At 48.5% G+C, this 12424-nt stretch overlaps 1 pseudogene across 1 annotated transcript in view; it reads right to left on the reverse strand.

Moving 5' to 3' along the window:
• Window positions 1–12424, reverse strand: part of LOC147100802 (uncharacterized) — a 49929-nt pseudogene that overhangs the window by 20519 nt on the left and 16986 nt on the right. The window contains exons 3-5 of the transcript XR_015073579.1: window positions 7383–7508; window positions 2143–2283; window positions 131–224 (exon numbers count right to left, since the gene is read on the reverse strand). The product of XR_015073579.1 is annotated as an uncharacterized LOC147100802 (transcript). The remainder of the gene's footprint in view (window positions 1–130; window positions 225–2142; window positions 2284–7382; window positions 7509–12424) is intronic.

Below are 12424 nucleotides of genomic sequence, written 5' to 3' on the forward strand. Positions count from 1 at the left end.
ATACTAAACATCGACATGGATCCCGGCCAGTCTGGTTTTATGGAGGCTTTGCCAGGAGGGCTCCCACACTGACAATATTCTCCATAAATGGTAAATGCTGTAAAACTCCGATTCCAAGGGAACGACTTACTTGGTGTGAGGCTGACACCTCAGTGTCTGTGTGGTATTCAGAAAGGTTCCCAGAGGGCAAGGCGGGCAAGCCTGTTTGTAGTAATCTTCTTTACCTTAAAAAGACAGCATTGAATGATAAACAAGAGCTTTCATAACTTTGAACAAAAACTGCAGGTTGGCACCCCTCCACCGCCCCCCCCCCCCACCCCCTGCCCACCCCCACCCCCGCTCAGCAATAGCACAAGTCAAATGCAGAGTAAACGCTCCTTCCACTCCACCACAACAAAGCATCTTAACCCTCCCCACCCTCAAGAGACAACACCCAGACTGCATCCTTCCCCAACTATGGTTTCACTTGGTGAGAATGCCAACTTGTGGTGAATTAACAGAATTCCCCACCCACTAAGGTCTGAGTGATACTTCGAGCTAGCAGAGAGAGAGAGAGAGAGAGAGAGGAGACTCTAGTCTGGGTTGACCAAAAAAAATGGTGTGCTAAGCCACGGTACCAGCTAAGTCATCCATTCTGTGTTTGATCCTGTGCAATTACAGCATGCCATCCCAATCATTTGTGTTGTAATGTGTTGCCCAGGAATCTCACTTCTACACCAGCCTAAGTACAGAGGCACCGCTGACTGATTTTAGACAGAGGGATTCGATGTTGCCGTTATGAGATAACTATCTGCAGAAACTGATTTTATCATCATAGGGTGTTATTCGTGTTCTGCTGAAAAATGCTTGATATTATCACTAACACAGCCACCAACATAAGGCTGCAAAAGTTTACACTTAGAATGACAATTAACTGGCAATCTAGTTAACACCCTCAATGAACAAGCTTTTATAGAAGTGAATGTGGGGGGGAATTCTGGCTTGTAAAAATCAAGGCACTGCAGACGACACAAAGCTGGGTGGGCGTGTGTGCTGTGAGGAGGATGCAGAGAAACTCCAGTATGATTTGTACAGGTTGGGTGATTGGACAGATGCATGGCAGATGCAGTATAATGTGGATAAATGCGAGGTTATCCACTTTGGTGGCAAAAACAGGAAGGCAGATTATTATCTGAACAGCAATAGATTGGGAAAAGGGGAAGTGCAACAGGACCTGGGTGTCCTTGTGCACCAGTCGCTGAAGGTAAGCATGCAGGTGCAGCAGGCGGTTAAGAAGGCAAATGGTATGTTGGGCTTCATAGCGAGAGGATTCGAGTACAGGAGCAAGGATGTCTTGCTGCAGTTGTACAGGGCCTTGGTGAGACCACACCTTGAGTATTGTGTGCAGTTTTGGTCGCCTTATCTGAGGAAGGATGTTCTTGCTATGGAGGGAGTGCAGCGAAGATTCACCAGACTGATACCTGAAATGGCAGGAATGACGTACGAAGAGAGATTGGGTCGATTGGGCTTGTATTCGCTAGAGTTCAGAAGAATGAGAGGGGATCTCATTGAAACTTATAACATTCTAACAGGACTAGACAGACTAGATGCAGGAAGGATGTTCCCGATGGCGGGGGAGGCCAGAACCAGGGGTCACAGTCTAAGGATAAGGGGTAGTGTTATGTCTGACATTGGTGATAGGTACTCAATTGCCTTGGCCTGAGCACATGGAGTTTGATAGTGCTGTTATCATTGTATTGTGTATAGGTATTCGATTGCTTGTGCCTGGAAGTGTGTGTGTGTGGCAGCCATGATAAAAGCAACATGAACTGAACTCGGCTGATGGTCTCTGGATTATCTTTGCAAACGCAACAGGTAGGCCATTTAGGACTGAGATGAGGAGGAATTTCTTCACCCAGAGAGTGGTGAACCCGTGGAATTCCCTACCACAGAAGGCAGTTGAGGCCAATTCATTAAATATATTCAAGAAGGAGTTGGATATATTTCTTAAGGCTAAAGGGATCAAGGGATATGGGGAGAAAGCAGGGACAGGGTACTGAGTTTGGATGATCAGCCATGATCTCATTGAATGGCAGAACAAGCTCGAGGGGCCGAATGGCCTACTCCTGCTCCTATCTTCTATGTTTCTATGTTTCTATGTACCTGGAAGGGGCAGCACCTTCTCGTCACACCTCTTGCATTGTTCACACATTGTTGTATCTTGAGTAGCACAGTAATGGTGGGGAGCACATTCACATTTCCGGTTTGTTGCAGGGGTGCACGGAACAGTTTGCACAGTGTTACCTGCAATGAAAAAGTAAAATAGTAGGCTGGGGGTGATTAGTAATTGACAATCTAATATACTACTGTGGCCTAGTCATGTATTGAAATACCAAAGTAGTCCATCAAAAAACGCTATAAGAAAGACTATGTGGAAGAGATCACACAAACTAGGGTTGTATTCCCTAGAATTTAGAAGGTTAAAGGGTGATCTGATCGAAGTTTTCAGGATATTAAGGGGAACAGATAGGATAGATAGAGAGAAACTATTTCCGCTGGTTGGGGATTCTAGGACTGGGGGCAGAGTCTAAAAATTAGAGCCCGACCTTTCAGGAGTGAAATTAGGAAACACTTCTACACACAAAGGGTGATAGGAGTTTGGAACTCTCTTCCACAAACGGCAATTGATGCTAGATCAATTGTTAATTTTAAAGCGGAGATTGATAGATTTTTGTTAACCAAAGGTATTAAGGGATATGGGCCAAAGGCGGGTGTATGGAGTTAGATCACAGATTAGCCATGATCTCATTGAATGGCGGAACAGGCTCGAGGGGGTGAATGGCCTCCTCCTGTTCCTATGTTCCTAGGTAGAGTTCTGTAAGTTTTTTTTATTAGTTTATGGGATGTGGGCGTCGCTGGCAAGGCCAACATTTATTGCCCATCCCTAATTGCCCTTGAGAAGGTGGCAATGAGCCGCCTTCTTGAACCGCTGCAGTCCGTGTGGTGAAGGTGCTCCCACAGTGCTGTTAGGGAGGGAGTTCCAGGATTTTGACCCAGCGACGATGAAGGATCGGCCGATATACTTCTAAGTCAGGATGGTGTGTGACTTGGAGGGGAACTTGCAGGTGATGGTGTTCCCATGCGCCTGCTGCCTTCGTCCTTCTAGGTGGAAGAGGTTGCGGGTTTGGGAGGTGCTGCCGAAGAAGCCTTGGCGAGTTGCTGCAGTGCATCTTGTAGATGGTACACACTGCAGCCACGGTGCGCCGGTGGTGGAGGGAGTGAATGTTTAAGGTGGTGGATGGGGTGCCAATCAAGCCGGCTGCTTTGTCCTGGATGGTGTCAAGCTTCTTGAGTGTTGTTGGAGCTGCACTCATCCAGGCAATAGAGCCATAGGTTATACAGCACAGAAAGAGGCCCTTTGGCCCATCGTGTCCGTGCCGGCCATCAAGCCCTGTCTATTCTAATCCCATTTTCCAGCACTTGGTCCGTAGCCTTGTATGCTATGGTGTTTCAAGTGCTCATCTAAATGCTTCTTGAATGTTGTGAGGGTTCCTGCCTCTACCCCCCTTTCAGACAGTGAGTTCCAGATTCCAACCACTCTCTGGGTGAAAATGTTTTTCCTCAAATCCCCTCTAAACCTCCTGCCCCTTACCTTGAAACTATGCCCCTTGGTTATTGACCCCTCTACTAAGGGGAAAAGTTACTTTCTATCTGCCTTATCTATGCCCCTCATATTTTGTACACCTCAATCAGGTCCCCCCTCAGCCTTCTCTGCTCCAAGGAAAACAACCCCAGTCTCTCCTCATACTAAAGCGCTCCAGCCCAGGTAACATCCTGGTGAATCTCCTCCGCACCCTCTCCAATGCAATCACATCCTTCCTATAGTGTGGCAACCAGAACTGCACACAGTATTCCAGCTGTGGCCTAACTAACGTTTTGTACAGCTCCATCATAACCTCCCTGCTCTTATATTCTATGCCTCGGCTAATGAAGGCAAGTATCCCATATGCCTTTTTAACCACCTTATCTACCTCTTCTGCTGCCTTCAGGGATCTATGTACATGCACACCAAGGTCCCTCTGATCCTCTGTCCTTCCTAGGGTCCTACCATTCATTGTGTATTCTCTTGCCTTGTTAGTCCTCCCAAAATGCATCACCTCACACTTTTCAGGGTTAAATTCCATTTGCCACTGTTCTGCCCATCTGACCAACTCATCTATATCATCCTGTAGCCTGAGGCTTCCCTCCTCGCTATTTACCACTCCACCAATTTTCGTGTCATCTGCGAACTTACTGATCATACCTCCTACATTCATATCTAAATCATTAATGTACACTACAAACAGCAAGGGACCCAGCACCAATCCCTGCAGTACACCACTGGACGCAGACTTCCAGTCACAAAAACAGTCTTCGACCATCACCTTCTGCCTCCTGCCACGAAGCCAATTTTGGATCCAATGTGCCAAATTGCCCTGGATCCCATGGGCTCTTACCTTCTTGACCAGTCTCCCATGCGGTACTTTGTCAAAAGCCTTACTGAAGTCCATGTAGACTACAGCAACTGCACTACCCTCATCCCAACTGCACTACCCTCATCCACACACCTAGTCACCCCCTCGAAAAATTCAATCAAATTGGTTAGACATGATCTCCCCCTGACAAAGCCATGCTGACTATCCTTGATTAATCCTTGCCCCTCCAAGTGGAGACTAATTCTGTCCCTCAGAATTTTTTCCAATAATTTCCCTACCACTGATGTTAGGCTCACTGGCCTGTAATTCCCTGGTTTATCCGTACTACCCTTCTTGAATAATGGTACTACATTAGCTGTCCTCCGTCCTCTGGCACTTCCCCTGTGGCCAGAGAGGTTCTGAAAATTTGTGTCAGAGTCCCTGCAATCTCCTCCCTTGCCTCACACAGCAGCCTGGGATACATCTCGTCTGGGCCTGGGGATTTATCCACTTTTAAACCCACTATAACCGCTTGTACCTCCTCCCTCTCAATGCTAAATTGTTCAAGTATATCACAATCCCCCTGCCTGATTTCTATGCCTACATCATCGTTCTCCATTGTGAACACAGATGCAAAATATTCATTTAAAACCTCACCTACATCTTCCGGCTCTACACACAGATTGCCACTTTGGCCCCTAATGGGTCCTACTCTTTCCCTGGTTATCCTCTTGCCCTTAATATACTTATAAAACACTTTGGGATTTTCCTTTATTTTGCCCGCCAGTGGTTTTTGATGCCCCCTCTTCGCTCTCCTAATTTCTTTTTTAAGTACCCCCCTGCACTTTCTATACTCCTCTAGAGCGTCCACTATTTTTAGTCCTTTGTATCTGCCAAAAGCTTCCTTTTTTTCCATAATCCATTCTTGTATATCCCTTGACATCCAGGGTTCCCTGGACTTGTTGGTCCCACCCTTGACCTTTATGGCAAGTGGAGAGTATTCCATCACACTCCTGACTTGTGCCTTGTAGATGGTGGAAAGGCTTTGGGGAGCCAGGAGGTGAGACACTCGCCGCAGAATACCTAGTCTCTGACCTGCTCTTATTGCCACTGTATTTATGTGGCTGGTCCAGTTAAGTTTCTGTTTAATGGTGACACCCAGGATGTTGATGGTGGGGGATTCGGCGATGGTAATGCCATTGAATGTCAAGGGGCGGTGGTTAGACTCTCGCTTGTTGGAGATAGTCATTGCCTGGCACTTGTGTGGCACGAATGTTACCTGCCACTTATCAGCCCAAGCCTGTGTCAAAGCTGTGATAGCTTTGAGGAAGCATTATGCGTGGGTAGTGGACAGGAACATTAGGAGCAGGAGGAGGCCATTCAGCCCCTCGAGCCTGCTCCGCTATCCAATCAGATCATGGCTGATCTGCACCGTAACTCCATTTTCCCGCCTTTGCTCCATATCCCTTGATAAGATGCTGCCTCGCAAATTCTAGTGTTGCAAAAGTACTTCACTGTAGCTGCCAGCCACCTTTCCTTCACTGAGCTCCTCGATTACCCTGTTTTGTTGGCAGAAAACATGCCCAGGTGCTTCCGACTTATTTGACCCTGAACAAGGGCAGCTCCATTGACTGATTCTAAAATGGCAGCGGGGAAAGAGACAGATAGGCCTCAACTTTAATCCCCATTCGCCCAGCGAGAGTGGTGCATGGGTGGAGCTAAAATTAAGCCGAGGCCTCGTCGGTCCTGGCCGGTGCCATTTTACCTTCGCCAACTTTCAAGTAGGCCGAGTCTCCCACGACAGGCAGGCAGGGCCTACTTTAAATTCAAGAGCCGCAGCCCGATGATGTCATCAGGCCACGACGTGATAAAACAAAAAGTCAAGGGGACTCCCGTACCAACAGCAGAACCACGGCGGGAGGCCTGACTGGTCAGAAGAGGCCAAGGTAAGTGATGTAAGAAAACTACTAGGCACTTGGTCTGAGTATTAAACAAGGCTTTAATCAACTGTTTTTCAACATGGAGATCTAGTTGTGTCCTTCACTAGTTCCTGTTAAAGAATGTCCTGCGCAAGCTGGGCCCATGCCCGAGTATTTATACTCTCCCTGGACAGCGCCACCAGCAGGCCGCCCAGTATCATTTCATAAGTCATTTCTACATGAATGACAAGATTCATGTCAGTAGTGGGCCAGGAGGATCAGGAGTGCTTCCCCACATCATCCCCCTCACCCCTCCCCGCCCCAGGCTCTGCAAAGAGTCCTTGGGCCTTCCCCAGGCCCGGCCTTCCCTCGTTCGCTGTGGAACCCACCCCACCCGATCCCTGATCGCCTCCAGACCCACCACCTCCTGCTATCTGCCGGGTACTGTTCCCGCGGGTCCCCGGCTGTGGCCTCCCGGCCGACAAATTCCTGCTCCCACTTGCCAGCCAGGTAGTGGATCTGGCCGGGTGTCGGGCAGAACTCCAGAAGGTTTTATGGTAAATGATGCCATGATGTTCAGATCAGCAGGGCCTCCACATCCACGGACTCTCTGGATGCGTCGCCCGCTTTGGGGCTCGTGCGCACTGTTCCCGCCCCCTTTTAAAATCGGGCCCATAGAATCACAAAATTAGAATGTTACAACACAGGAACAGGTCATTCAGCCCATCAAGCCGCTGCTGCTGTTTTTCTCCACATTAGCCGCCTAGGCTAATCCCACTCTCTTGCTCAATCCCTTATTCCTATTTTTCAAGAAACAATCTAATTTACTTTGAAAACAATTTGTGGCCTTTGCTTTAATCAATATATTGTAGATATTGATCTTGTTTGCCTACAACAGCTTTACTGGGGATTGTTCAGCATGTTTGTATTTGAATAAACTGCATGCAACGTCAAGAGGATGATGTGATGGTGTTTTTTTTTGATGGTTATTGAAGAATTTAAACACCTACTTGAAGGTTTTAACGTTTACCTGTGCAGCGCCCATCACACTTGCGACATTTTGTGAGGGAGTTCTCCATCTCGGTGTATGTTCCGTCCACACAGGGGGCACAGTTTGTCTGGTTATTGCCTGAATATGGTGGAACCCTGTATTTGCCTTTCACCAGAAGAAAAAGTGAGTAAATCTGTCAGTATTATACATTGCTGATACAGAGTGAAATTTCTCAAAATACTTCCCCCAACCTTTTGGTGCTGTGACAGATTACACACAGCAAGGTCCTATAAACAGCACTGACCAGTTAATCCACTTTTGGTGCTGTTGTCTGGGGGCATGAATGTTGGTCAAGGCACCAGGAGAACGCCCTCCCTGCCCTTTGAATAGTGCCGTGAGATTTTTAGCATCCACCGGTATAGTTAGATAGGACCTCAGTCTTAGAGACTTGAGCACAAAAAGCTAGGCTGACACTCCAGTGCAGTGCTGAGGGAGCGCTGCACTGTCGGAGGTGCCGTCTTTCAAATGAGATGTTAAACCGAGGCCCCGTCTGCTCTCTCAGGTGGACGTAAAAGACCCCACGGCACTATTTTGAAGAAGAGCAGGGGAGTTCTCCCCGGTGTCCTGGCCAATATTTATCCCTCAACCAACATCACTAAAGACAGATTAACTGGTCATTATCGCATTGCTGTTTGTGGGAGCTTGCTGTGCACAAATTGGCTGCTGCGTTTCCTACATAACACCAGTGGCGCTATATAAATGTAAGTCTTTCTTTCTTTTCTTTCTTTCAGTCTATGAGTGGGGCTCGAACCTACAACCTTCTGATTCAACTGACCAAGCTGGCACTTATAAAATATTAAGAATTGAAAAATGCACTTGTTGCATTGTGCAACTACAAACATTCTTAAAGGAGGGAACAAATTGCTCTTGTTAGCAAAGAAAGACCTGCATTTCTATAGCACCTTTCACGATCAGCGGACGACCCAAAGCCCTTTACAGCCAAGGAAGTACTTTTTGAAGTGTAGTCACTGTTGTAATGTCGGACGCAAACAAAATGACGTGATGATGATTCAAAGATTATATGAAGAAAGGTCTGTGGGACGCGATCATTTCCACATATTTAATTATGGTTAGCTCCATCACTGAAAATTGAACCCATATCACACAGGACCCTCTGGTGCACGTGTTGTTTAGTTAACTGTGAAATTAGCCAATTTTACAATAGTTTATTTGTACCACTTATTAAAGAAAACCAAAGATTTTACAGGCCAGGAAAGGAGTACACAGAATTACATAGAATGTACAGCGCAGAAACAGGCCATTCGGCCCAACTGGTCCATGCCGGTGTTTATGCTCCACACGAGCCTGCTCTCAACCCTCTTCATCTCACCCTATCAGCATAATCTTCTATTCCTTTCTCCCTCGTGAGTTTATCTAGCTTCCTAAGTTCGACACCATCCAGGACAAAGTAGCCCACTTGATTGGCACCCCGTCCACCACCTTAAACATTCACTCCTGCCACCACCGGCGCACCGTGGCTGCAGTGTGTACCATCTACAAGATGCACTGCAGTAACTCGCCAAGGCTTCTTCGGCAGCACCTCCCAAACCGGCGACCTCTTCCATCTAGAAGGACAATGCAGGCGCATGGGAACACCACCACCTCCAAGTTCCCCTCCAAGTCACACACCATCCTGACATAGAAGTATATCGGCCGATCCTTCATCGCCGCTGGGTCAAAATCCTGGAACTCCCTCCCTAATAGCATTGTGGGAGTACCTTCACCACACGGACTGCAATGGTTCAAGAAGGCAGCTCACCACCACCTTCTCAAGAGCAATTAGGGATGGGCAATAAACACTGGCCTTGCCAGCGACGCCCACATCCCATAAAAACGAATTAAACTTTTTTTTTTGCCTCAACCACTCCCTGTGATAGCGAGTTCCACATTCTCACCACTCTCTGGATAAAGATGTTTCTCCTGAATTCCCTATTGGATTTATTAGTGACGAGCTTTATTTATGGCCCCTAGTTTTGGTCTCCCCCCACAAGTGGAAACATCTTCTCTATGTCTACCCTATCGAACCCTTTCATAATCTTAAAGACCTCTAATCAGGTCACCACCTCAGCCTTCTCTTTTCTAGAGAAATACATGATCAAAGTACAAAAGCAAAATACTGCGGATGCTGGACATCTGAAATAAAAACAGAAAATGCTGGAAATACTCAGCAAAGTACAATACTGAACAAAGTAATTGGTTTGTCTGTGGCACCTCCAGAATACACACTGAAAAGGGGAAAAGGTTGTAAGTGATAGATATGCCACTGTTCCAATGTAACCGCTGACGTAAGAAAACTACTAGGCACTCGGTCTAAGCGTTAAACAAAGCTTTAATCAACTGTTTTACAACATGGAGGCCTAGTTGTGTCCTTCACTAGTTCCTGTTAAGAATGTCCTGCACAAGCTGGGCCCGTGCCCGAGTATTTACACTCTCCCTGGACAGCACCACCTGCAGGCCGCTCAGTATTATTTCATAAGTCTTTCTTTCATGAATGACTGATTCATGTCAACCTCAAAAGCTTTAAATCAGATTTTGGCTGCCACTGGTTTGGGACCACACAAGTACTGTGAGAAGTTAGTTTACTCAGCACCGGCAGGAGAGCTGTCTCTGCCACTCCTGTCTGCTTCGTCCTCAGCCTTACCGACACTGCACTATTTGTGGTTTTTATCTTTTTTTTTACAAAAGCAACATCTTGCATCTCTCCGCATCACGAAGACATCCCAGGGCACTTTACAGATCAGAGAGTTAAATGAACTAAAAACAGAGAATGCTGGAACCACTCAGCAGGTCAGGCAGCATCTGTGGAGCGAGAAACAGAGTTAATGTTTCAGGTCGATGACCCTTCGTCAGAACAGACCTTTCGTTATACTCGACAGTACAAGTGCACTGGAAATCCTTTTACTGTAATATTGGTCTGTTTGAAGTCTGGTCGATGACCTTTCATCAGAACTGGAAAAAGTTAGCGATGTAACAGATTTTAAGCACGTGTAGGAGCAGGGAAAGGGGGGAGGGGAGGAAAGAATATAAAGGGAAGGTCTGTGATAGGGTGTGATGTGCCTCAATAATTCCGAGACTTGAAGTTAGCAGAACAAAACAAGGCTTTTATTAACTTAGAACGTAACACGTAAGCGAGAGAGATGTCTTCCTTCTGGAGGCTGAGGCCAGACTGAGCCAGCCTACAAACGGGGCCAGGTATGGGCGGAGCCCTACACACAGCACATTCCAGCACATTCCAGTATACAATACAGCACATTCCAGTACACAATACAATGAGGTCTGGGGGAAGGGAAATGGCACTGAAACCGATCTCAGTCACAGGCAGTGATGATGATGAATATTTCATCACATTCACCCCTTCTATAGATTTAGTCTGTTCAGGGGTTTGATAGTCCTCTGCGACCGACGTGGCTGTTGCGGTGCCGCGGGTGTCGGCTGGGTGTCCCCGGTAGCCTCCTGGGTCTCTGCCGGGGGTGCCGCCAGGGTTGTTGAAGGGGTAGTTGGTGGGGGTGCCGTTGGTCGGTGTTCTTCCGGGGGTGATGAAAGAGTAGTGGGTGGGTAAGAGTTGCTGTGATCGTCGTTGCCGCTATTGCCGTGGTTGTTGTCGATGCCGGCTGGGGCGACGTCTTTTATGGACACGGTGTCCTCCCTTCCGTCGGCGTGCCGGACATATGCGTATTGGGGGTTGGCGTGGAGTAGGTGTACTGGCTCCACGAGAGGGTCCGTCTTGTGGCCCCTCACATGCCTTCGCACGAGTACCGGACCTGGGGTGGAGAGCCATGACGGCATGGATACGCCTGAGGTGGCCGTACACAATAGCGACCGTATCGAATGGAGCACATCCGAGAGGACTTCCTGCCAGCGGGAGATAGGGAGGCCCTTGGTCCTTAGAGCTAGAGTGACTGCTTTCCATACTGTCCCGTTCTCTCGCTCCACTTGGCCGTTACCCCGGGGGTTGTAGCTGGTGGTACGGCTCGTGGCGATCCCCCTGGACAACATGTACTGGCGTAGCTCTTCACTCATGAAGGGCGCCCCCCTATCCGTATGGATGTAGCTCGGCATACCGAACAGGCAGAACAGGCTGTTGAGGCATTTAATGACCGTGGCGCTGGTCATGTCTGGGCAGGGGAAGGCGAATGGGAACCGGGAGTATTCGTCCACAATGTTCAGGAAGTAAACATTGCGGTCGACGGACGGGAGGGGGCCCTTGAAATCTAAGCTGAGCCGCTCAAAGGGCCGTGTAGCTTTGATTAAGTGGGCTCTATCTGGGCGGTAGAACCGAGGCTTGCACTCAGCGCAAGTGCGGCAGTTCCTGATCAGGGACCGAACTTCCTCAATCGAGTAGGGTAAGTTACGGGACTTTATGAAGTGGAACAGCCGCGTGACCCCTGGGTGGCAGAGGTCGTTGTGGAGGGTCTGTAGCCGATCCCCGGTGGCGCTGGCACACATCCCTCGTGAGAGGGCGTCAGGGGATTCGTTAAGGGCCCCTGGCTGGTAAATGATGTCGTACTCGAAGGTGGAGAGCTCGATCCGCCACCTAAGAATCTTATCATTTTTAATCTTCCCCCTCTGTTTATTATTGAACATAAACGCTACCGACCGCTGGTCGGTAAGTAGGGTGAAGCGTTTGCCGGCTAGGTAGTGGCGCCAGTGGCGCACTGCCTCCACGATGGCTTGGGCCTCCTTTTCCACGGAGGAGTGTCTGATCTCGGGCCCTTGGAGGGTCCTCGAGAAGAAAGCTACGGGCCGCCCCGCCTGGTTGAGGGTGGCCGCCAAGGCGAAGTCAGACGCATCACTTTCCACTTGAAATGGAGTGTTCTCGTCCACTGCCTGTAGCGTGGCCCGCTCAATATCCTGCTTAATGCTTTTGAAGGCGGCGTGGGCCTCAGCAGAGAGCGGAAAAGAGGATGCTTTCAAGAGGGGGCGGGCTTTGTCGGAGTAGTTGGGGACCCATTGGGAATAATAAGAAAATAACCCCAGGCACCTTTTCAGGGCTTTGGGAGTGTTGGGCAGGGGCAGCTCCC

The sequence above is a fragment of the Somniosus microcephalus genome, chromosome 25, assembly GCF_052327205.1.
Source record: "Somniosus microcephalus isolate GS21.2 chromosome 25, FLI_Smic_1.0, whole genome shotgun sequence".
Lineage (NCBI taxonomy): Eukaryota > Metazoa > Chordata > Chondrichthyes > Squaliformes > Somniosidae > Somniosus > Somniosus microcephalus.